Raw genomic sequence first — 6,000 nt, 5'->3', positions numbered from 1 at the left:
ACATATTCCAAGAAGCTGCCAAGGCTCCCAACCTTTCTGGACAACTCTTTCCTGAGTCCCTGGGAGCAGTTTACACAAAGCTTTAGAGTCAAGCCTCATTTCTGACCCAAAAGTCCATGGCCTGCCTTGCCCACCCAGCTTATCAGCGACAAAGCCAGAATTCTAAGAAGCTTCTGGAAGGAAGTCTCCCCAGGACCCCAGGAGACTCACAAAGTCCCTGGTTTTTTCCTTTCACAACTCTTCTCACAACTTGTAATTACATGATTACATGCTTGTGAGTATGTGTTTACTGTCTGCCTCCCCGGCTGTCAGCGTTTTTGCTCCCACTGTACTCTTAGGGCTTGGCTCTCAGGAAGGTCTCAGCAAATTCTGGTTCAGCCTCCAGAGGCCAACACATGAGCCCCGCCCACCGACCACAAGGCTCCACCCATTTACACACGGTCCCACCCACTCCCTGCCAGGCTCCGCCCTCCACCTGTCCTACTGGAAGCGCAGGTGCCGGCACTCGGAGTACACAATACCAACCAGTCCCCTGGGCTAGGCTGCCCGGGTCCCACTCCTCTTTGCCGTTGCTGTCCCGGTCCCAAACTGGCCCCTCTGCCACCTGCCGGCCATGGAGGACCCAGGCGGGGAAGAACTGGAGGTCCATTACGGCCCGCCTGGAATCTCGGTCACCCCTGCAAACCTGTGACCTGTGACCTGTGATGAGCGCCCCGGGGCTCATCCCCTTTCACTGCAGAGAGAGAAACCCCCTCCCGGTAAAAACGAGGCCACAGCCACCATTGGGAAGCAGCTCCCAAGCAAAGGGACCGTCAGGCACGGGGCAGGAGAACAGCCTTCTGTTTGACAATCGCCCTTAGGAGTTGCCTACAGAGCTTACGGCTTTCTTAACTACTAGGTGTTGCAGCTTCCACAAATCCGCCAAGTGTGGTGGGCCCAGGCCAACTGAGGAGCGCCTGGCCGGGCTGCGGAGTGGGCGGGGCCTGATGCTAGGAGGGCGGGGCCTAGTAAGGTGCAGGTCGGGGCAGGTGTCTTCTCCCAGTGCTTCGCCCATACATTCAATGAGGCGTCAAACACTGCAGGTGGCCAACAGACCCTATCTGACAGGTAGCCCCCTTTAACTGGCCCATCTCGTACGATGTGGACACAGTTTTCAAAAACGTACATTCTAACCGTTGTAGTGGGTCTTTCCTGCCTTCAGAGTAAAAGATTATAAGCACCTTTATTCAGTGTTGTTTCAAATCAACTTATGATTACCTTGTAATATTTTCTAAAAATATTTAAACATTAAGAAATTTTAAAAAGCAACTCCTATACATGTGCAAAACTGATGAACTCTGTAAATTCAATGGGTCATACCAATATCAATATCAGATTGTGATATGGTATTATAGTTATGCAAGATGTCTTATTTCTTGTAACTATATGTGAATCTACAATTGCCTCAAAGCTTTTCTTTTAAAAAAGCAACTGACTGGATATATAACAGGAAATAGTTTGTAATAAGCTAATTTTTAAGTATATTTTTATGTAATCTTGTGTCCCTTGAAATGTGCTTGAGGAGAAGAATCAGGTCTGATTAAAAATTTTTTATAATAGTAGATAGTAATTAGGGCAGGACTTTGTATATGGCACAAATGCATGTCCATGAATTCCACACTTTAGCATCTAACTTAATACAGTGTTAGGTTCTAGGGAGGCAAGGGTCCTTGCCTTCAGAGACCTGGCAAGAGGACACAGAGGAGTAGAACCCACAAATACAGTACCATGTGATCAACGCAGTGAGGGAGGGAAAAATGGGTTCAGTGAGACCATTCAGAGAGGGCTTCTTGGAGGAGGTTCAGATGTAGCTGATACCTGAGAGAGGCAGGCTTACCTTGAACTCAAAGAAGATTAAGCTTCTGGGCCCCTTTAAGGACCTGAGAAAACCCTAGCAAAGGGTCACATGATTATGTATTTTTTTTAAAGATTTTATTTATTTATTTGACAGACAGAGATCACAAGTAAGCAGAGAGGCAGGCAGAGAGAGAGAGTCGGAGAAGCAGGCTCCCTGCCAAGCAGAAAGCCCAATGCGGGGTTCCATCTCAGGACCCTGGGATCACAACCTGAGCCAAAGGCAGAGGCTATAGTCCACTGAACCACCCAGGAGCCCCTGATTATGTGTTTTTAATAAAATTTAAAAATGAAGATACTTGGGTGCCTGGGTGGCTCAGCAGGTTAAGGCTTTGCCTTCGGCTCAGGTCATGGTCTCAGGGTCCTGGGATCGAGCCCCACATCGGGCTCTCTGCTCAGCAGGGAGCCTGCTTCCTCCTCTCTCTCTGCCTGCCTCTCTGCCTACTTGTGATCTCTGTCTGTCAAATAAATAAATAAAATCTTTTAAAAAAAACAAAATATATTTATGATATATTTCCTCTAGAGGAAATTCATATAAAATATGGCATATGAAGCAAAAAGAAATAAAGATGAGCAATGAAATTGAAGGAAATTATTCTGACTCTGAGAAGAATAATAAAATCCAAAGTACCCTTGTTCATTGAGAAGAGACACATTTTAAGTAGAAATAAAAATTTGGCTTTTGGATTACAGATCTAATTAATGAAAAGTGAAACAGAAAAATATTGGGAATAGATTTGAATTTCTTACTGATTTGTCAAGAAATACTGACAACTTTATAAAGAGAATATGATACACACTACCATGAGAACATTAAAGACATCTTGGCATCATCATTTCAATAAATAATTGATATACTCAATGGCATCATTAACTCAATGAGTATCTAATAGCAGTCGCTGCGCAAGAAAACTTGAAACACCCTGACATCTTATAGTTCCTTCATGACAGGAATTTGGTATTTTTTCAAATTTGACAACAATTCTAAAAAACTTGGAAGATGTTGCTGGTTTTTAAGGTTTTTGTAGGGTTGGAATAAGTATTTCCAAACTATCCATATAAAATACAAATCACTGTTCCTGATTTATAGAAGAGGAAACGGAGGCTTGTTCAGAATGGCACGTCTCCTAGGCAGAGGGCCTGGGGAGCCTCTGTGAATTATTTACTCTCTCCAGGATGTTCTAGGTCTTTCTTGCATGCAAACTTTTGCAGGTGCCTTTTCCTTAACCGGAGCCAGAACACTCCCTCTCACCTGCACTTTGCATTCCTGCCATCTTACAGAGTTCAAGTCAAGCATCAGCTCCTCTAAGAAAGTGTCCTTGTCACTCTGTTCTGGCTCCCCAAGGTGACGTTTTCCCCACAGGATCATGTGCTCGTCTCCCTGGGCAGGCTGCAGTATGAGACCAGCTTCCCTGATCCATCTCTGCTACGGGACCTCAAGTATCACAAGAGACGGGGCCTGTGCCTTGAGAGAAGCCTCCAATATTTAAGGCGCTGAGATTGTAGGGGATGTTTGTTTCTGCAGCATATCCTTGTTTGGCCCAACTGATACAGCCCTTGAACTTCCTGAGTGGAAGTGGGGAGAGAGACTCAATTTTTCTCTGATGAAAAAGATAGGAGCCACGAAGATCTCTTCCAGCCGTGTTTCCAGTCCACTGGAGAAAGCAGGTCGGAGGAAAGGAGACCGACAAAGAGAGGCAGGGATGGAGAACGTGCACTAATAAGCAGAAGTTCGTGGTTCTCCAGTCGGGCCTGTTTCCCACAGTGACCGTGAACCTATACAATCCTGGGCCGCCTCTCAGAGACCACTACATAACACAGTCAAACTGCCATGGACTGAGTTCCAGAAAAGCATTAGAAGCAGAGAGAATAAAACTGGAACCGATTTCAAAGACGCAGCCCTGTGACAGAGAAGTGATCTGTCCATAGTCACTTAAGAAAAACCATCAAAAGAACCCAAGTGAGATGCAACCAATGTCGGAGGCCTCCAGGGACCCCTGCCACAGCTCGGGCTCTACCTGGCAAGTTCACACTGACAAACGAGCTTATAAAAACTCCACTCCTGGATTTCAAGTTCAGTCTTCTCTAATTAGGAGGATCCCAGGAGAGGGAGTACGAACCGACCAGAAAGCCATCGTTGAGTTGAAGGCGTGCAGGAGAGTGCCCTGGAAGAGTGGGCTGTGTGTGTGCTGGGAAAGTAGCTGTCAGACCCTCGGTGAGCTGGAACCAAGGGGAAAAGGAGCTGTGGACAGTCATATGCAAATGAGCCCTGGGGCAGGGGTAGCGTTCCTGGCAGGTGCGAGCCCTACACCAGTCACCCTGGGCTTCCGCATGCTTGTCTGACTCATTGCAAAACAGGAATGAGCTGAGAAGGAGATCCGGGGGTCGACTGGGAAAGCCCCAGCTCAAAGGACAAGCTCCTCAAGCCCCAGGTTCTCTGGGTGCTTCATTCTTCCCCCCACATACAGCTGTAGCTGACGCTTTTCCAAGTACCTGCCCAGCCTCCAACCCCGCAACCCTCAAAACCCTGGCTTGCTTCCCTGCTCCTGCCCAGCCACACTCAGAGCCTTTCCAGTTAATTCCAGTTAACCCTATACGCGCCAGCCCTGGCTCCTGGCTGGTTGCACAGACAGAGGCAGAGCCCAGACACAGTATGGGACAGACAGAGGGCCACAGGGAGTGACCCCAGAGCCCTGGACTTTTTCAGGACCTTGTTCAAGGTCTGGGGTACTTCTACCCATTTGTCTGTGTAAGCCAGTGCAGTGGGTTCTAACAGTGGTTCTTAACCTTGGTGGGTCACAGATCACCTTAGGAACCCAAAGAAAACAGTAGAACCACCCCCCAGAAAGAGGCAAGTAAACATGATTTGACAGGCAGCATTGGGGGCGTTGCAGACTCCGGAAATGGACCAGGGGCCCCAGGTTAAGAACCCCTCGGGGTCAGGAAATTTAGGCCAAGAATCTAGACAGAAGGTCCCAAGCCCATGGCTGGGAGCTGGCATGGTGGAAGAATCCAGAAGATTCAGACTCAAATTCTAGTCCTGGTCATAGCCATGTACAAGAGTCTATGTGTGCCGGGGCAGGGATGGGTGTGGATAAGGGGCAGCGGGGCGGGGACGGAGGCATAACAGGATACAGACCTAAAACCCAAAGGTACAGCTTCATGAACTGTCATTAAGCACATGCCTGTGACAGTCCAAGTCAAAAGATTAGAACACTGCCTGCACTCTAGAAACCTCCCCTTTTCCAGCTATAAACCATCCCCCTTCCATCCCTTACCCAAGGGTAATCACTGACCTTGACTCCAATTATCTCCATGTTTTTCTCTGTAATTTTACTCTCCTAGTATACATCCCTAAACAGAGTGATGTCCTTTTGCTTATTTTTGAACTTTATATAAATGGAAGCCTAGGAACTCTTCGGGGTCTGGCCTCTTTCCTCTAATGTTGTGTTTGTGATTTATCCTTGCTGTTGCATGGATCTGTGGGCTGCTCCTTTGCATTACCGTGGGCAATTCCACTCCATGACTACGACAGTTTCCCCCTTCTGCAGCTGATGGACATTTGGATTCTTTCCAGACTGGGGCTATTACAAATAATGCTCCTATGAACATTCTTGTGCAGATCTTCTGACAGTTTGGGGCTCACTTTTGTAGGCCAAACACCCCAAGCTGTACGGACACGCTGAACCATAGCACAGGAATGTTTCCGACAGAGTTCATAATGGCAAATGGTTTTCCAAAGTAGATGTATCAACTTGGGCCCTTTCCAGTGGTCTGTGCAAGTTCTTGTTGTTCCCATCCTCTCCCCTTCATCTGCTTTCCAGAGCTTCCAGCTTTGGTCATTGAGGTACCCAGACCTCATTTCAGATGATGCCGAAAGCAGAGTCCTCCCCGGCAGCTCTTGGGCCAAACCCTTGTGCTCCTGTTCATTCTTCCAGTGCCCAGGGGGCTATGAGCTCTGGGACTCTGCTTCCTCACTAGCATCAGACCCTTCCTGAAGGCTGAGTGTAATGGAAGTGGCCTGGAGAGCTCCAGCTCCTGTGGAAGGAGTTGAGAGCAAGGGAAGGTAGAATTGGAAGGTCCCGGAAACTGGACGAGCATTTAAGA

This window comes from Neovison vison, chromosome 12, assembly GCF_020171115.1.
Source record: "Neovison vison isolate M4711 chromosome 12, ASM_NN_V1, whole genome shotgun sequence".
NCBI classification, from domain to species: domain Eukaryota; kingdom Metazoa; phylum Chordata; class Mammalia; order Carnivora; family Mustelidae; genus Neogale; species Neogale vison.
This window is presented reverse-complemented; position numbering follows the sequence as displayed.